Consider the following 11,122-nt stretch of genomic DNA (forward strand, 5'->3'; position numbering starts at 1 on the left):
CTTTACAAAATCAAAGGCTGGCACGAACCCCCTTTTTCTTATTTTTGTTTCCGTTGGTTTAACATACTATAGTGAGGGTGCACCAGAGAGAGAAGCCCCCCCCCCCCCTCGAAAACTCATTGCTTGAAATTATGGGGGGGGGGGGGGATCCAGGAATTTTGTAAAGGGGAGGCGTACGTCTTCACAAGAAAGTCAAGGGCTGGCGTGACCTTCCCCCCTCCCCCATTTTCTTCTTATTTCTGTTGTGTTGACAAAATAAAGAGAGGGGCGCTGAAGGGGGATGCGCCCCCTCATAATCCGCGATTGCGTCAACCAAAAGTCAAAATCGGGAATTAACCACAAATGTCATAACACGTCGACCACAAATGTCACATCGCGTCACAGGGGCGGATGCAGGAATTCCGGAAAGGGGGGGGGGGGGGGCGCCTTTACAATTTCAAAGGCTGGCGCGACACTCTGTCCCCACCCCCCCAATTCCTTATTTTTTTTTCTGTTGTTTTAACCGAATAATTATAGTGAGGGTGCACCAGAGGGGGATGCGGCCCCTCTCGATCCATCATTGCGTCAACCACAAATGGAAAAGCTCATTGCTTGCATTACAGGGGCGGATCCAGGAATTCCACAAAGGGGAGGGGCGCCTTTACAAAATGAAAGGCTGGCGCGACCCTCCTCACTTTTCTTCTTTTTATTTGTGTTCTGTTGACAAAATAAAGACTTGGGCACTAAGGGGGGTGCGCCTCCTCTAAATCCGCGATTGCGTCAACCGCAAATGTCAACATTGGATTAACCACAAATGTCATAACACTTCGAACACGAAATAATGTCATAACGCGTCACATGGGCGGATCAAGTAATTCCATAAAGGGGGGAGGGGGCTGGCGCGACCCCCTTTTCTTATTTTTTTTTTCTGTTGTTTTAACCTAATATAGTGAGGGTGCACCAGAGGGGGAAGCGCCCCCTCTCGATCCATCATTGCGTCAACCACAAATGGAAAAACTCATTGCTTGCATTACAGGGGCGTATCCAGGAATTCCGTGAAGGGGAGGTGCCTTTACAAAATCAAAGGCTCGCGAGACACCACCCCATTTTCTTCTTTTCGGGCACCATGGGGGATGCGCCCCCTCTCGATCCAGGATTGCGTCAACCACAAATGACTAAACCCATTGCTTACATTACAGGGGCGTATCCAGGAATTCCGTGAAGGGGAGGCGCCTTTACAAAATCAAAGGCTCACGGGACACCACCCCATTTTCTTCTTTTCATTTTCTCTTGTTTTAACAAAATATATAGAGGGGCACCATGGGGGATGCGCCCCCTCTCAATCCATGATTGCGTCAACCACAATGACCAAACTCATTGCTTCCATTACAGGGGCGGGTCCAGGAATTCCGTAAAGGGGAGGGGGTGCACCTTTGCATAATTAAAGCCTGACGCATCACCCCATCTTTTTATCATTTATGTTGTTTTGAAGAAAAAAAAAATAGAGGGGGCATCAGAGGGGGATGCGCCCGTCTCGATCCGCGATTGCGTCAACCACAAAATGTCAAAACTCATTGCTTGCATTACAGGGGCGGATCCAGGAATTCTGTAAAGGGGAGGAGCCTTGACAAATTTAAAACCTGCCGCGCCCCTATTTTTCATTTCTGTTGTTTTAACAACAACAGAAATGCTTGCTCATTGCTTGTATTACAGGAGCGGGTCCAGGAATTCCGTAAAGCGTAAAGGGGAGACGTCTTCTCAAAATGAAAGGTTGACGCAATCCCCCTCCCCCTTATCAATATCGTTTTATTTCTTTTGTTTAAACGACAGTTAAAGCGGCAGTCTTTAATTGTGTAAAGGAGCCTCCATCACTTTACGGAATTCTGGTTCCGCCCCCTGTAATGCAAACAATGGGTTTTGCCATTAACTTGTGGTTGACGCAGTCGCGGATCTAGAGGGGGACACGGTACCCCCTCCCCGTCTCTATTTTTGTTAACACAAAAGAAATTAAATGAAAAAAAAAAGGCGAGGCAGTTTGCGCAACTTTTTGATTTTATAAACGCTTCTCTCCTTTACGGAATTTGGACCGCCCCTCTAATGCAAGCAATGAGTGTTGACATTTTGTGTTAACCCAATCGCGGATCGAGAGGGGGCTCATACCTATATGGTGACTCCTTCATTTTTTTTTAACAATAGAAAAATTAAAAGAAAAAATAGGGGGGTGCGGCAGATTTAAATTTTGTAAAGGCGCTTCCCCTTTACGGAATTCCTGGATCCGTCCCTGTACGGTAAGAAATTAGTTTTGATATTATGGTTAACGCAATCGCGGATCGAGAAGGAGGCGCATCCCCCTCTGATGCCACCTCTCTTTTTTTAAAACAATAATAAAATATGGGGGTGCGGCAGCCATTATAACTTGTAAAGGCGCCTCCCGTTTACTGAATTCCTGGATCCGCCCTTAATGCAAGCAATGAGTTTTGACATTTGTGGTTGACGCAATCATGGATTGGGAGGGGACTGGTACATCTCTGGTGCCCCCTTTTTTTTTGTTAAAACAAAAAAAAATAAATAAAATGGGGGGGGGGGGGTGGAAGCCTTTAATTTTGTAAAGGTGTCTACCTTTTACGGAATTCCTGGATCCACCCCTGTAATGCAAACGATGCAGCAGCTTTGATTTTGTAAGGGCGCCTCCCCTTAACGGAATTCCTGTATCCGCCCCTATCATGCAAGCAAAAATGAGTTTTGACATTTTGTGGTTGATCGAATCGCGGATCGAGAAGGGAGAGCATCCCCCTCTGGCGCTCCCCTCTCTTTCTTTTTCTTTAGTTAAAACAATAGAAAAATGGAAAAAATGGAGGGTTGGGGTGCGGCAGTTCTAGTTTTGTAAAGACGCCCCCCCCCCCTTTACGAAACTCCTTGATCCGCCCCTGTAACGCGTTATGCCGCATCCCCTTTTTTTATTTCATTTCTGTTGTTTTACCAACAAAAACAAAACAAAAACAAAAAAATAGAGAGGGGGTACCAGAGGGGGATGCTCCCCTCCCCCCTCGATCCGCAATCGCGTACGTCAACCACAAATGTCAAAACTCATTGCTTGCATTACGGGGGCAGGTCCAAGAATTCCTTAAAGCGCAAAGGGGAGACGTCTTTTCAAAATGAAAGGCTTGCGAAATCCCCCTCCCCCTTATTTTTCTTTTTATTTCTTTTGTTTAAACGTTAAAAAAAAGAAAAAAAAAGAATGGGGGTGCGGCAATCTTTAATTTTGTAAAGGGGCCTCCCCTTTACGGAATTCCTGGTTCCGCCCCATGCAATGCAAACAACGAGATTTGCCAAAAACTTGTGGTTGACGCAGTCGCGGGTCGAGAGGGGGGCGGTATACCCCCTCCCCGTCTCTACTTTTGTAAACACGAAAGAAATTGAATTAAGAAAAAGGAGAGGTGGCTTGCGCAGGCATTTGATTTTTTTTAATGGCGTCTCCCCTTTACGGAATTCCTGGACCCGCCCCTATAGTGCAATCGCGGATCGAAAGGGGGCGCATTCGTCTCTGCTGCCTTCTTTCATTTTTTAAACAACAGAAATAAAAAGAAAAAAAAGGGGTGCGGCTGTTCTAATTTTGTAAAGGTGGCTCCCCTTTACGAAATTCCTGGATCCGCCCCTGTGACGCGTTATGACATTTGCAGTACATCTGGAAATTTCGACATTTTTGTGGTCGACGTCTTATGACATTTTGTGGTTAATCCAATTTTGACATTTGCGGTTGGCGCAAACGCTGATCGAGAGGGGGCGCATCCCCCTCTGGTGCCCCCTCGCTATGTTTTGTTAACGCAACAGAAATAAATATAAGAAAATGGGGTGGGGTCTCGCCAGCCTTTGATTTTGTAAAGGTGACTCCCCTTTACGGAATTCCTGGATCCGCCCCTGTAATGCAAGCAATGAGTTTTGATTTTTGTGGTTGACGCAATCAAGCATGGAACGAGAGGGGGCGCGTCCCCCTCTGGTGCCCCAACACTATATTTTGTTAAAAGCCTTTGATTTTTTAAAGGCGGCCATCCCCTTTACGGAATTCCTGGATCCACCCCTCTGACGCATTATGACATTTGCAATTAGTTTGAAAATTTTGACATTTGTATGTGGTCGACGTGTTATGACATTTATGGTTAATCTCCGATTTTGACATTTTCGGTTGACGCAATCGCGGATTGAGAGGGGGCGCATCTCCCTTCAGTGCCTCCTCTCTTTATTTCATCAAGACAACAGAAATAAAAAGAACGAAATGGGGGAGGGAGGAGGGTCGCACCAGACTTTGACTTTGTAAAGACGCCTCCCCTTTACGAAATTCCTGGATCCGCCCCTGTAATGAGAGCAATGAGTTTAGTCATTTGTGGTTGACGCAATGATGGATCGAGAGGGGGCGCATCCCCTTTGGTGCACCCTCACTATAATTATTAGGTTAAAAACAACAGAAATAAAAATAAGAAAGGGGGGGGGGGAGTGTCTCGCCAGCCTTTGATCTTGTAAAGGCACCCCCCCCCCCGTACGGAATTCCTGGATCCACCCCTGTAATGCAAGCAATGAGCTTTTCCATTGTATTATGTGGTTGAAGCAATGATGGATCGCGAGGGGGCGCTTCCCCCTCTCGTGCACCCTCACTATATTAGGTTAAACCAACAGAAACAAAAATAAGAAAAGGGGAGTCGCGCCAACCTTTGATTTTGTACAGGCGCCCCCCCCCCCTACGGAATTCCTGGATCCGCCCCTGTGTTGCGTTATGACATTTGTGGTTAATCCAATACTGATATTTGTGCTTGACGCAATCTCGGATTTAGAGGGGCGCATCCCCCTTTAGTGCCCCCTCTCTTTATTTTTTTTTTCAACACAACAGAAATAAAAATAAGAAAATGGGGGTGGGGACGAAGGTCGCGCCAGCCTTTTATTTTGTAAAGCCGCCTCCCCTTTACGGAATTCCTGGATCCGCCCCCGTAATACAAGCAATGAGTTTTGATATTTCTGGTTGACGCAATGATGGGTCGACGAGAGGGGGCGCATCCCCCTCTGGTGCACCTCACTGTAATTATTAGGTTAAAACAACAGAAAAAAAAATTGGGGGGGGGGGGGACGTGTCGCGTCAGCCTTTGATTTTGTAAAGGCGCCTCCCCCCCCCCCTTTACGGAATTCCTGGATCCCCCCCCCCCCGTGACGCGTTATGACATTTGTGGTCGACGTGTTATTGCATTTGTGGTTAATCCCCGATTTTGACTTGTGGTTGACGCAATCGCGGATTGAGAGGGGCTGCATCCCCCTTTAGTGCCCCTCTCTTTATTTCGTGAACACAAGAAAATGGGGAGGGGGTAAGGTCGCGCCAGCCTTTGACTTTGTAAAGACGCCTCCCCTTTACAAAATTCCTGGATTCGCCCCTGTAATGCAAGCAATGAGTTTGTCCATAATTTTATGTGGTTGACGCAATGATGGATCGAGAGGGGGCGCTTCCCCTCTCGTGCACCCTCACTAACAGAAACAAAAAGAAAAGGGGGTCGCGCAAGCCTTTGAATTTGTAAAGCCCCCCCCCCCCCCTTTACGGAATTCATGGATCCGCCCCTGTGTCGCGTTATGACATTTGTGGTCGACGTGTTATGACATTTGTGGTTAATCCAATATTGATATTTGTGGTTGACGCAATCGCGGATTTAGAGGGGGCGCATCCCCCTTTAGAGCCCCCTCTCTCTATTTTGTCAAGACAACAGAAATAAAAATAAGAAAATGGGGGGGGGGGGGGAGGGGGCCGAGGGACACACCAGCCTTTGATTTTGTAAAGGCGCCTCCCCTTTATGGAATTCCTCGATCCGCCCTTGTGACGCGTCATGACATTTTGCAGAAAATTGGGAAATTTTGACATTTGTCGTCGACGTGTTATGACATTAGTGGTTAATCCGATTTTGACATTTGTCGTCGACGTGTTATGACATTTGCAGTAAAAATGGAAATTTTGACATTTGTCGTCGACGTGTTATGACATTAGTGGTTGATCCGATTTTGACATTTGTCGTCGACGTGTTATGACATTAGTGGTTGTTTTGACATTTGTCGTCGACGCGTTATGACATTAGTGGTTGTTTTGACATTTGTCGTCGACGCGTTATGACATTAGTGGTTGTTTTGACATTTGTCGTCGACGTGTTATGACATTAGTGGTTGTTTTGACATTAGTGGGCGATTTTGACATTAGTGGGCTCTACAAGGGGATTGAGGGCCTATCTGACGGGAGGAGACATTGTCGCAATGCCAGCGTCTCGAAGAAATTATTTTTGCTGTCACAACTAACGCGATTTCCACGGCGACGTCCAAGACGTCTTCAAACAAAGGGAAACTTATTTGCTTGGAAGTCACGGGGATGTTGGCACGGCTTTTGCAGTCGCAGGGACTTATCAGAGACGTCTTTTCTCAGCGACTTCTCCCTTTCGTCGCCATTATGTTATTACGGTCTCCACAAGATGCGGGGACATCTCGAAGATGTTGCAGACAAATTTAGTCCCCACGACATGGCCACAGTTATAGAGACTTCGCAGAGACGTCTCGGAGACAAGCTTGAATACGGAAATAGCTAGTCTCTGCAATAATCGAAAATGTTCCATTCTCCTGCGAATCCTGGAGATTGGGGTCGTCTCCAGGAGACGTGCGTTGTAGAGATGTTGCGGAGAGTAGAGTTGCAACCTATAGTTTTCAGACCAACGAGATACCAACTTATAAAGTCTTGTGATATCATACCAATTTGCGTCTTAGCACTTTGGATAGAATCTTAATAGACCCTAGAAGGTGTCATGAAAGTTGCATTATAGCATATCTAATCTGTACCCTGTTAATGGTGTCACTGTGGCACCTGTGAAATATGCTTGTTCCCTACATGGCGTCACGAGACATAAAATTTCCTATAAGGACTTTAGAATCGAACTTTCTGACACAAGTTCGAAAATAGCAAATTGATGCCAACCTGATGTAGTAAAAACTCTCTTAAACACGACAGATTTTTTTCGTTTTCCACACAGATTAGGAGTGATCTTCATAATTATTATTCCATTGAATTTAAATCTTAATTATGAATGTCTATTGTGATTGAGTATCCCTGAACTGTAACAGAGAAATAAAAACACTTCTCTTTTTACTGGCAACGTCAAGGACGCTGGTAATATGCACTCTAAAAACATCGGTGTTAGATTTAACACCACGGGTGTTAAATCTAACACCGATCAAACTTCAATACAGGACCACACCCACAGGTGTTAAAAATGCACTGTGATGGTGTTGAAAAGTGTTCACTTGACACTTCGTGAAGTTAATTTGACACTGTACCTGGTGTTATTTTGACACTGTACTGGTGTTAATTCAAAAATGACACCACATGGTGTTGATTTGATTTTTTTTGGTGTTAATATCAATGGTTTAACACCCGTCCAGCTTCAATAAGAGACCACACCAGCTGGTGTTACTTTGGTGTAAATTTATTTTCACATTTTTTCAAAAGTCTAGTATTTTAATGTAAAATTCTTGATCGTCTTGTTTAAATCAAAAATCAACAAGAAGTGCAGTTACTAAGAAACTCTTCAAAAAACAGTTTAAAATTTGGAAATGACACCCGGAGGTGTTAATTCAACACCATAAATGAGCACCGAAAATCTAACACCAGCTCGGTGTTCACTATTTAACACCGGAATTTTTGCAGTTTAGAGAGTAGCCCCCCCCCCCCTTATTGCTAAAGTATCAACATATTAGGTAGCAATAGGATTCTATTTCTCATATATGTATGTTTTTATTGCATTCCTTGCAGATAAAGATGAAAATAGTAATCCAATAATCAAATCTTGAAAACTCTTTGAAAGGGCATTACCAATAATTCTAACTAGCTGTTTTGGCTGTCATTAAAGCAAACGCAAATATATTGAATTCCGCAAATATGACCAGTCGGTGAATACATTTCCTCTTAGCGCTTGTAATGTAAAAATAATCAATGGAATGATTGTGATATGAACTATGATATTCCATATCTTTGGACAGAACCTCACATAAAGGCTTGTGTAGCCATGTTACAACAGGCCATAATTGAAATGATGCAGAAAAAATTACCGTAAGTAACCATTAAAAATGAAATTGAAGGGTTACCAAGTCTTCAAATTTAATTGTGAAATAGGGATCTGAGTAAGATCCCTTAAACCTAATTACTCTCAGAAAGGGGTTCTTGTTATAATTCATGAGTGTATACCTAGTGTTCGAAATCTTAACACGAAAGCAGATATATTGATGTTACTCGTGAGAAAGTCCACCTCTCCCTCTTCCACAGCCCTCAACAACTGCAATTCTATTGGCAGGCCTGGCATTCCTCCTATATTGACTATAGACAAGCCATTTTCTAAATTACCTATTGTGAATATAATGGTTTGACCCTAAATGACCTTTAGGGAGACTTTATAAGGAAAAGTTGACATCAGACCATAAAAACAACTTCAGAATCGAATTCCTTGACCCATAAAACCTCTAAAGCTGACTTTTCACATTATTGTAACACTTTAAAGGTTTTTAATTGTTATACTGGCCTTTAAACGTAGGTGGCAGCCATATTGGATTTTGCAAATATGCCGCCCCAAAGGGCGCCCTTCACAAGAAATACGCCTTTTTCGACAACTGCAATTCTACTACTAAGGCTGGCATTCCTGGAATATTGACCATGGGCAAGCCATTTTTTTGTCAATAAACTGTAATGAATACAATGGCTTGACCCCTAAATGACCTTAAGGTGACCTTATAAGGAAAAATTGACTTCAGACCATAAAAACAACTTCAGATTCGAATTCCTTGACCCAGAAAACCTCTTAACCTGATTTTTTAAATGATTGTAACCCTTTTATGTTTTCAAATGCAAGTGACCTTTAAACCTATATGGCGGCCATATTGGATTTTGCCAATATGGCCGCCCCAGAGGGCGCCCCTCTTGGCACCCATCAAAAATCGAAATAGTATGGTTTGGGCTACATGTGTGCCAAATTTTGGTGCTTTTGGAAAATTTTGAACCAAAAATCCCTTGCGCCCCCAACTACGCCTAAGCTACTTCGTCCCTTCCCAGGCCAGCGGGGCACATTGTTCCCCCCCCCCACCCCATGTAGTTTTTGTTTGTTTGTTTATTTGTTTTTTGTAATCATTTGATGTTCTACCGTCATATATGTCACACGGGCTATTTGGCACGCGGGTATGGAGGGCGCTATTTGCACATATATAAAGATACATTGGAAATATGGTTAAAAAATACGATTTTACCGTGTAATTTTGTATCCCCAGTATAATCACTTATATGCCTTATTATAGACCAATCATTTCGTATTTATCACAAATACGCAATAAGACTTTTGTTATCAACTGTCATGGTTGAAATTTCTCAAGATAATGATTATGACATTCTAATGAGTTTACAGGCATAACTTGGGTGAAAAAAAAACCCAAAAAAAATGATACAAAATAGAAGGGCAATCTTTGGAAAATACAATACTCTTGTTTTCAGATATATTTATTGTTTTATGCCTTTGTCACCTAAAATCATAGGAAAAAAGTAAGAAAAACATTCCAGGAACATAGTTATGTCACATTTTTCTTCTTAAGCAAATGTCAGGCAAGAAACACTTTTTTTCATGCACTGTATTTTAGAACAGAAAAAAAAAAAATCGGTCTGACATGTTTGTCAGCTAAAGGGTGCCATGCAACCAGCAATATCAAACATAGCAATACGATTTTTTAAAAAGTCATCAAATTTGGTTGAAGGTGTTTTAAGATAGAAGGAGTGACAAATGAATATCTGGTATGGGGCACAACTCCCTATGGCTTTATGGGGTTAAATGTGCATACTTTACACTATAATATAGGCATTGTAGAGCAATGCTTTCTCTACCTACTCCCGTACATTTCTTGAAAACTAAAGTGTCTGAATAAAGCCTGAAAAAGTTTTGAAAACATTGTACGCACAGAACAATAAGTATTTACTTCAGCTGAGATGCAAGTTTGTACGGGATTGTATAGCCGGTTGCAGTAGTTTGGGCACGTCAAAGGGGTTGCCTTTTAATGTGAATCATTTTTCCTATGCAATCATAGGAGAACAAAGTCTCCCCTTAAACCCCTTTTCGGTTTTTTTTTTCTTTTTTTTTTTAATAAAAAGGGCCCTTCCTATACGCTCGTAACAAATTCATAAACGCATTTTAACTCTTATATTGTACAGCAACGATATTCGCGTTGGTCAGTATTAGTATCAAATTTAGCATGTTTTCAAATTTGACAGGATTGTGGGGTGAAATTTGGCGCCTCCCACAGGGTTGTCTTTAAATGTACACAGTATTCGGCCTATATCATGCTGTAGGGCCATGTCTCTTCTGTCATTGCCATGACATTTTATGTAAATATCGGTGCTATTTTTTTTACATTGCCGGGACGACTTTAAAAGACACGTTTGTATAACGCGTGTTTTGCATATACAGTGTAGGGTGGGGCCGTGAGCGTAGGGTTAACATTGAACGTCAATCATTTTGACTAACGTTGATACTGTAGAGGAACGTCTCCTCTATAATTTCCTTTACATTTCATGGAAACAAAAGTGTCTCTACTAATAGCCATACGGCCGGAGCGACTTTGAAGGCATGTACCCAAGCAACATTATACAATATGTTCTTTTGTGTATTGGCGTTATATAATTATTGTATGATTTGTGTTAAATATATCTACAGTATACAGAAATATAAGATATAATATATATCTCATATATATCATATATATCATATATGTATATATATATATATATATATATATATATATACATATAATATGTATATGTATTGGATATCTATATATGAAGAGTTTGTTTCCAAAAACCGATAAGTCCATTTTTGAAGATTTTGAAGTACGGTTTGTGTCATAAAGTACAAAATAATACCTTTGAAATGATATAATGGTCACTACATATGAAGGTACATATTTGAAGTTATGGTCAAAAACGCTAAAGTTTTGTTATTGTTCTCTTTATTTTTTGACCTTTAATCGCAAATATCTCCATTTGGCAAATATGGACTTATCGGTTTTTGCGAACAAACTCTTCATATGTATATATATATATATTATA

Source organism: Diadema setosum, chromosome 3 (genome assembly GCF_964275005.1).
Source record: "Diadema setosum chromosome 3, eeDiaSeto1, whole genome shotgun sequence".
NCBI lineage: Eukaryota > Metazoa > Echinodermata > Echinoidea > Diadematoida > Diadematidae > Diadema > Diadema setosum.